Here is a 9,448-nt window from a genome sequence, read left to right as displayed (position 1 = left end):
GGCGTTGGGGCCCCAGTCTGCGTCATTGATGTAGAGTTTGCCGCGATGACTCTTGGTCATCCGGCCAACCGCGTACCCTTTGAGTCCTTCAAAGCTGCCCTTTAAGAACTCGAAACCATCGTGTGATAGCCCCACGGTGGGCGCCAACTGTCGTGGAAATATCACGTTAGATGTCCTCGTGAAAGGACTTAGTCGTGGAGCCATCGCAACAGGTTAGCTTAAAGGGGTTAAACCGGACAAAGGACATGAGAGTTTTTATACTAGTTTGTCCCCTTACGATGAAGGTAAAAGCCTACGTCTAGTTGTGATGGAATTGATTGGGTTTTGATGACCAGGGAGCAAATACGCTTTGCCTGAGTCTCAAGCTGTTGTCTCTTGTCCCTGAACCGCCGCCGAGTCGTCCCTATATATACACAGGTTGACGCCCGACCGGTTTACGGAGTCCCGAGGCTGGCTCATACAAGTGTCCGGCTCGGTCTCTGCCTTCCTAACTTACAATACAAGTTATACAACTATGGCGGTTTACAACTATGGGCCCTAATCCACCTTTGGGCTCTGGGCCTCTAAGCTTCATCAGTAAAGTGCCATCTTCTTGGTCTTCATGGGCTTCAATATAGTTGAGGGTGAACCGGCCCCTCCTGGGCGGTCTATACTCAGTAGTTATATCCCCAACAGTTGGGTTAGATGGTACTGCCATGTTCAATCCGGGTTTTGTCTAAAAATTTGATGAACAATTAATCCTTGGGATTTCTGTACCATTTGTAAGCTTGAGTTGCATGTTGTTGCCCTCTTACTCCCCTCCACCTACCACTAGACTGCTGCATCTTCCACGGCTACTGTTCGTTCTAGTCCGAGGCCTTGCCATCGTTCTCCGCCTTGGTTCGCTCATTGTGCCCGCCGCCGTCTGCGTTGTGAACATGGTCAACAACCAAGAGGAATCAGGAGATGACTATACATGGAGAGGCTGACAGTAGGGACCCACCAGGGTCATTGCATTATGCAAGCAGGTGCCTCGTTATTATAAGCAAAAAATACTTCCTCCTAATTGTCTGACAACTAGGTCCCACGCCATTGTCAATGTAGTCAATAAACAAGAAAATTACACAACGAGCGAATAACACCAGGGACCCAGCAGCTCACCCAGTTGTTTTTTAGTTTCAGAGATGGAGCTTACGCTTTTATTTAAGCACATGAGAGGCTAGTTGATATATTGTTTCTTTCTGAAAATGGCTAGCCCTGCTGGGCTGCAAATCTTTCAAGACGAGTAGGGATGTAAGTAGTAAGAAATGGGCTTCCCCAGAAAATGGGTTATAAGTTGTAAGAAATGGGCTGTAAATTTTTAAACCAAAGCCAACCGGCAATTACATTAAAATATCATTTTTTCTGGATTTCTCTACTCTCTACTCTTTTAATAACCAAAGCCAACTGGCAATTACATTAAAATATCATCTTTTCTCCCACAAGATAAACTACTCATACAAATGCATCTTCATGTTCTGTGCAACGAACGGGCATTTTGCTTGTTAAGATTTTAAATTTCATTCATTTTGTTTTGCGGAGAATTGTTTTTTGAATTTTATTTTGATATAATTTTTAAAAAAATATTTTTAACATGACTCAAAATTTCATGATTAAAAGAGTTCGGACCCCACCGAAATATGCACAATTTCGTTGAATTTTTTAGCAGTTCCCAGAATATATGGTCTGTAAAGCTAATAAAAAGAATATGGGCTTCAAATATCCTTAAGAATTGACAAATGGGTTGTAAATTATTGAAAATAATGGCTAATGGGTTGTATGCTATTTTCCACGGATTTTGAGGCTGACTTCTGGGCCTACTAGGTTGATGATGACGCTGTCCTATTTTTTTTGACGTGTAGGCAAGGCTTTGTCAACTTGGTCAACAAAGAGCAGTGACTATTGGATGTCCATCCAACGGCCTCCATGCTTCTTCAATCTCTGATCTTCCTACTCCAGCCGCCCAAACCAGCGTCGGCGGGACTGCCTGTTCCCTCCTCCCGTGGTTGGTTGTGCTGCCGCCAGGCCATCCCTCTACCCACCCACACATCTTGTTATTTTTCGGCGACGTCAGCCTCACCCCACAGCCGACCAGTCAGCGCTCGTACTCCCCTTAGCGTGAGCATCTGCTGCGATGGCTTCGCCGGCTCTGGGTCATTCCCTTCCTGGGCCTCACCCTCGTCCACCGCGTTTGTGCTCTCGGCGCGACGAGGTCAACATGGTCAACAAACAATAGCCATCGGAAGAGGCTGACAGTAGGGGCCCACACAAGGAAATGCCTTCTTACACGCGCAAAATAATGATTCCTCCACCTGACAGCTAGGACCCACCGGAAGGGCCTCTATATTTCACAAAAAAACGTCCCCCCCCCCCCGCTGTCAGCTCGGACCCACCAGCTATATCTTCGCACGCAAGGACCCACCGTAGTGGGAGGCTGACTTGTGGGCCTACTAAGTTGACGGGGATGGAAGGCTTTGTCAACTTAGTCAATATGAATGATTCTAGCTCCAGTGACCGTACCATGTCCATCCAACGGCCGTAGTGCTTTTCAACCTCTGGTCTTATTGCTCCAGCCGCCCAAAGCAGCGCCGGTCATGCCGCATGCTCCTGCCTCCCGTGGCCGGCTGTGCTGCCACGGAGGCCTCACCGCCACCTGCTATTCCCACTGCTGGCCAAGCCCTGCGGCGATGGCAGCCTCACACTACAGCTGAACCAGTGAACCCTCGTACTCCTCTCCGTGTGGGCATCCACTGTCGCGTCTTCCCCGGCTCCGCATCATCCTGTTCCTAGGCCTCGCCATCGTCCACCGCCTTGGTGCTCTCAGCGTGGCCTGGTCAATGTGGTCAATGAACGACTTCCATTTGGAAGAGTACTGTACGTGGAGAGGCTAACAGCTGGGTCCACGGCCACAGCAAGGAAGTGCCTCCTTATTACGCGGAAAATAATGATCCCTCCACCTGACAGTAGGGACCCACCGGATGGGCCACCGTATTATGCAAAAAAAAGCGTTTCCTCCCTGACTGTTGGGACCCACTAGCTACATCTTCGCACACAAGGAAGTGCGTCCATATTACGGGGAAAAAAAGATTTGCCCCCTGACTGCTGGGACCCACCAGCTACATCTTCACACGCAAGGAAGTGCCTGACAGTCGGGACCCACCTGGTCGAAGCGTACGTAGTGTTGTCATTCTGGCCGCGAATGTGTACGCACATCCTGGTCGATCGGTCTGTCTATAGGCTACAGTGATGAACCGTGGCCGTGCAAGGAAGGAAGGGCACGTGTCGTAGTAGAGGCGCGCACGTGTCGTAGTAGAGGCACGCACGTAGCATGTACATGTACGTACATTGGCTAGGGTGCAAGAAAGTAAATACGGCCACATACGTACATACGGGCAGGGTCTCGAACGCCTACTCGCGCATACATATGGCCAGGTCTCGTGTACATGGCTGGGTGGGAACGGAGAAACTACATCACCGTCGTATTCATGGGGAGGCAACGGAATGCGTCGTGTTCATCGGGAGGCAACGGAACACGTGTTGTTCATCGGGAGCCAACCGGCTTGGATGGAACAACCGATGAAAACGAGGCCTGGCGTACCGCAGAACGGAGGAAACGGCCTTGTGTTTGACCGGCCACGGTCAAAACGGGATCATGTTCATCGGGAGGGGTCTGGCGTACCACAAAATGGAGAAAACAAACTTCTTTTGGACCTCCTACGCTCAAAATGCGGTCCTATTGATCGGGAGGGATGTGGCGTACCGCAAAACGGAGGAAACAGACTTGTGTTGGAGCACTATGGATGAAACGAGGGGTGTGGTGTACCGCAAAACGGGACTCCACGGGATACTGTTCATCTCCACCGTCGACCTCCTCCAGCCTCCACGGGCTACTGTTCATCCACCATCGACCTCCTCCAGCCTCCACCTGTGACTGTTCATCCACGATCTCCTATTCATCCAGCCTCCACCGCGCGCTCCTCCACCAGCTACTGTTCAACCAACCCTCTCCATGGGGTGCTATTCAACCACCCCTCCACGGGCTACTATTCATCCAGCCCTCCACTGTCTACTGTTCAACCAGCCCTCCACCGGCTACTCTTCAACCTTCCCTCCACGGGGTCCTGTTCATCCAGCCCTCCACGGGGTCCAATTCATCCATGCCCAACCGGCTCGATCAATTGGGGTCTTGTTCATCCAGTGGCAACACCACGGGGTCCTGTTCATCCAACCCCCCATCGGGAACTGTTCATCCAAACCCCCCAACAACCGCTCACTATTCATCAAGAGGCAGCATCGATCGGCTTCAGTTAGTAGAAGTAGCGAAGGAATCGCTCGATCGGGTTCAGTTAACAGCCATCGATCGATCGCTCGGGTCAGTAACACGTAGCCTGCAACGCAATTGCTCAGCTTCAGTTAGGCGAACGCCTCACTCGGGTTCAGTTAGAGCCCAACGCCTCGCACCCACGTGTGTATATGTACGAGAGAAACGCACATCGCTCGGCCCCCGACCTCCCACCATAACCGGGAACTCCCCGATATTTTCCTCACCTCACTTCTACCATGGTTTTTTCTGTCCTGGACGGCCCAAAGAATGTCATGCAGCTGCATCTCCGGCCCGCCCAGGACGAAAAGCCCATTTTCTGTCATGATTTTTTGTCATAGAAGTAGGAGCCCACCACATCTATGATGATACCGGGTTTTGTCACAATTATTGTCATAGAAGTGTCATAAGCATGAGAGAAAATTTTCGTTCGGCCCAAAATGTCACAGATGTGTCTTTTTTGTAGTGGAACCGCCAAGCCGCCGCACTCATGCTTCAGGAACAACGTCATCCCAGCATCGTCGGTGAAGCTGTTTGGGGTCGCACTCTCCTTAGGACTTTCTCTTTTGCTTCGTCCCTGCAGTATGTCATGACGAACCCCATGGGGGTATCTAAAAACTGTAATGCTTTTGTTTAGTAGTTGTTACTCTCCAATCAGTGCTATGCTTGCATCTCCCACTATGGTATGGTCCCCCTTTCATTCTCGCGGTAGCTTAGCGCTCTAAGTCTGCAAGACCTAGTCCCCAGGAAGGCTTCAACCGTCGCTGGTATAACAGGTCGCGATGCCGTGGTCAAGGCCAGGAGGTGAGCGGCCCAAGGTCCGATGAGAGCCCCTGAGGTGCGATGCTCAGGAGGTCCCTTTTGACGTGCAAGCAGCTCCCAAAGGACTGAAAGGGAAGCACCCTTGCCCCAGTGAGGTCACAAGGGGTGTGACGTCGATCGCGAGATTAACGCTATGCACATGTTTAGGGACTTATATTTCGATCCACGTTCATCTTCACACTGCAGTGGCAACCTTCGTGTGATGCTTGACCATGTTTCAACAACCGCGGCAATCCTTATGTGAAACGCGCATCGACCCCTTCCCTTCCCCTCATCTGGGTGCTCTACATCCTCGGGTCTCGGCTCCCGAGTGAGGCTCAGCCACCGCTGGTATTGTCGGTGTCAAAACCGGTGGATCTCGGGTAGGGGGTCCCGAACTGTGCGTCTAAGGCTAATGGTAACAGGAGGCGGGGGACACGATGTTTACCCGGGTTCGGGCCCTCTCGATGGAGGTAGTACCCTACTTCCTGCTTTATTGATCTTGATGATATGAGTTTTACAAGAGTTGATCTACCACGAGATCGTAGAGGCTAAACCCTAGAAGCTAGCCTGTGATTATGATTGTTGTTGTCCTACGGACTAAACCCTCCGGTTTATATAGACATCGGAGGGGGCCAGGGTTACACAGAGTCGGTTACAGAGAAGGAGATCTACATATCCTAATTGCCAAGCTTGCCTTCCATGCAAAGGAGATTCCCATCCGGACACGGGACGAAGTCTTCAATCTTGTTTCTTGATAGTCCAACAGTCCGACCAAAGTATATAGTCCGGTTGTCCGAGGACCCCTTAATCCAGGACTCCCTCAGTAGCCCCTCAACCAGGCTTCAATGACGATGAGTCCGGCGCGTAGATTGTCTTCGGCATTGCAAGGCGGGTTCCTTCTCCGAATACTCCATAGAAGATTTTGAACACAAGAATCGTGTCCGTCTCTGCAAAACAAATTCCACATACCACCGTAGAGAGAACAATATTCCACAAATCTAATCTACTGACATCTTTTCACAGCATGACATCACGCCATGGCCCGGTCATTATTCGAACCGTTTCTTCACAACCAGCTACTGCACATATTGCGAGGCAGTTTCCTTGGCACGTCTTGTCGAAGCAGAGATCGTGTCCCCTTATTGCGGGATTCTCATCAATATGGGTGTGGGTAACCCAAGTGTGTTTGTTAATATGACTCCTCGATTTTAGGCAAGTTCCAAACGGCCACGCGGGGGACGCTTGATATTCACCACCTCTATAAAGGGATCAAGGCTTGTCCTTATCTTCCCACGCTCGATCCTTCATCTTGTCCCCACCTCGAGTTCTAACACCCGAGGCTCAAGTTTAGGCGCTTCAGACCTTCAATCATGTCCGGATCCAACCTTCAAGGCCGGTGGATGGCCTCCTCTGTCACAGAGGAGGACATCAAGAAGCTTAGGGGGGCCAGGTATCTGACCGCCGACATCCTGCATAGGCTGCCTGCTCAAGGGCAGGTCATCCCCACTCCCAATCCCAACGAGAGTGTCATATTTGTTTCCCACTTCCTCTGAGGGCTAGGCTTTAGTCTTGATCCCTTTGTTCGAGGGCTCATGTTCTATTACGGGCTAGATTTTCATGATCTAGCTCCAGACTCCATTCTTCACATCTCGTCGTTTATCGTCATGTGTGAAGCCTTCCTCCGCATTACCCCACACTTCGGTTTATGGCTTAAGACCTTCAATGTGAAGTCGAAGATGATCAACGGGCGTCATGTGGAGTGTGGAGGCGCTATAATAAGCAAAGGCGCCGATTCCCTATGGCCAAAGGGTTCCTTCCTGGAGGTGTCTGATTTATGGCAACGAGAGTGGTTCTACATCACCGCTCCTTAAGGCACAAAGTGGGCGGCCGCCCCTGCCTTCCGCTCGGGCCCTCCGCCTCAACTGGCGTCATGGGTCAACAAGGGACTAGACTGGGGGCCTGCTAATGATGTACTGACATTGCAGAGCCGCATTCAGGATCTTCTTGAGAGGGATGTCAACCTCATAAAAATAATTCAAGTAATGATAGTTCGTCGGGTCCTGCCGTGCAAACATCGACCTCTTCGGATGTGGGAGTTCAACCTAGAAGGACCGCGAACTATTCAGTACTTCTTCGGCATGACGCTCGAAGGGATGTATCGGTTATTTTTCGGATCACGAATAAAGTGTCTGGACACCACCGAGGATGTGGGCTTGAACTGCAATCATCCAGATACCCAAGTAAGTAACTCTGCAACCGAACACGCTATTTATGTTTATCATAACATTATTCTGAGAACTATCCGCGGCCAGGATTGGCTAAGAAAGGCGCAGAGGATCAGGTGTCAGGCCCCTCTTCTCGAAGGCTTGCCGGACACCGTGCTAACCAGGATGATTGAGCGCGCACCGTATCAAGTGCCATCAGGAGAAGATGAAGGGAGGCATAGAGAAGCCGAGAGCGGGCTTCACACTTTATACATCTAAACCGGGGGAATTAATGTCTCCACGAATGGGATAATAGGGGAGGTGAGTCTAAAGTTCCCTCCTCCCGTGGAAACAAAAGGGCCGCCTCAGAAGATTTGGAAGCAGAGGTGTGCAAACAAGGGAAGAAACCCTCGCCAGGGAGCCCTGCCCCAGAGGGCGTCCTCACCGCACAGCACCCGTGAACGGGCCAGCCCTCCACCGAGTTATAAGTGAATGAAAAGTACTTCGATAAATATATCCTGCTTTATCTCTGAGAATAATAACCGAGACCTATCTTGCAGTCCGGATCATAGCCCTTCTCAACAGAGTTCGTCTTCGGGGGATCTTCTTCCGGAGATGATGGAGAGTGAAACGCCTCCTCCTGCCTCTCCACCTCATGGGGCGGACAACCCTGAGGTATCGTCGCGGAGGATTTCTCCTGATCCGCCAAGGCCAGAAGTTAACTCTTCGGCCGCCCGAAGTCCGGAGTATTCGGCTCCCAAGGGGAACAACAGAAAGAGTCCGAGGCCGTCCGGTGCACAACCGGATACACTGATGGGTCTTTTGGAGCAAGCAGCTATCTCAGAGGCGCATCGTACCCTAATGGGTACGATAGTTTAGAGGATTTTGTCCGCCAAAAGCGGGTTGAATGAAGCTTTTTTTACTAGCCTGTTAAGGGGCTTTGAGGTACGCCAGGTAATATACATGCGTATTTTGGATGGTACCGCACATGCTAGGTGTGCTCTGTATAGGTAGTAGCCCCTGAGACTCTGGTTGCCATCTAGAGGTGGCAAACAGAGGATCATAATCCCAGGTAATGACCACACTGCTTTTATGTGCAGGCGGCTGAGGGTCCGGTGACTGACCAGACTGCTAATTTTGCTGAACTAAAGTGGCAGCTTGACGTGGCGGATGCCAACATCGCGCTTGTGAACAAGCGGCTTGATGAGGCCCAGGGTATGTATTTTTGGCTTGTCAGCAAATATTAAGAGGAGCATGATGCTAGTATCTATAATATGTTGTGACTGCAGATGGAGCTGCTGCCGTGGAGACCCTTCGGGCGGAGCTTGCCCGTGCCAAGGAGCAAGCCAGGAGAAGTGATGTGGCCGCCTTGAAGGCGGTCGAGGAGTTAAGAGCCGAACAGGCTGCTCATCGCCAGAGCAAAGAAAGGATAGCCAAGATGGCTGTTGAGCTGAAAGATGCCGCCGACCGCTATGAGCTCCTTGAAACAGAAAACCAAGCAAAAGCGGCTGGCCTGAAGAAGGCCCTGTAGGCACCCAAGGAAACCCGCTCTGAAATGAGAGGGATAAGGGAGGAGCTTCGTGAAGCCAGAGATATCACGGCTGGGAGGCCCTATTTGTTGCGGATGAAATTCAGAGATCCAAAGTATGCCCTCTCGATCAGTTGTGGAGTGCTGCAAACGCGTATGCGGACCTGGCAAAGAGTGTTGCTAATGCGACTGAGTTTTATAAAGATCAGGAAGACCATGAGGCAGAAAGGTTGTTCTGGTCCCAGTTCAGTGCCCCGACGCTGCCGTTGAGTGAGAGAAGGGCCGCATGGGCCGAGCTCCATAGGTTGTCCGGGCTTGCTATGAGGTCTGTCGTGGATCATCTTTGGCCAAAGGGACCAAGGCCGGACAATTATTTTGGTTTAGTGTAACAATTCCTTGGCGATGTGTCACATATTGACGCTGTGAAGAGGTCGGTGTGCATAGAGGGCGCGCGGATGGCTCTTGCCCGTGTTAAAACCTATTGGGCAGGGATGGAGGCCACCGGTATTGCAACCCGGGGTCCGGTGGGAGGCCAGGACCCGGCCGAGCACTATTTTGAAGAAGTCCTAGAAG

This window comes from Triticum aestivum, chromosome 7B (genome assembly GCF_018294505.1).
Source record: "Triticum aestivum cultivar Chinese Spring chromosome 7B, IWGSC CS RefSeq v2.1, whole genome shotgun sequence".
Lineage (NCBI taxonomy): Eukaryota > Viridiplantae > Streptophyta > Magnoliopsida > Poales > Poaceae > Triticum > Triticum aestivum.
The sequence above is the reverse complement of the archived record's forward strand: the minus strand, read 5'-3'. Positions refer to the sequence as shown.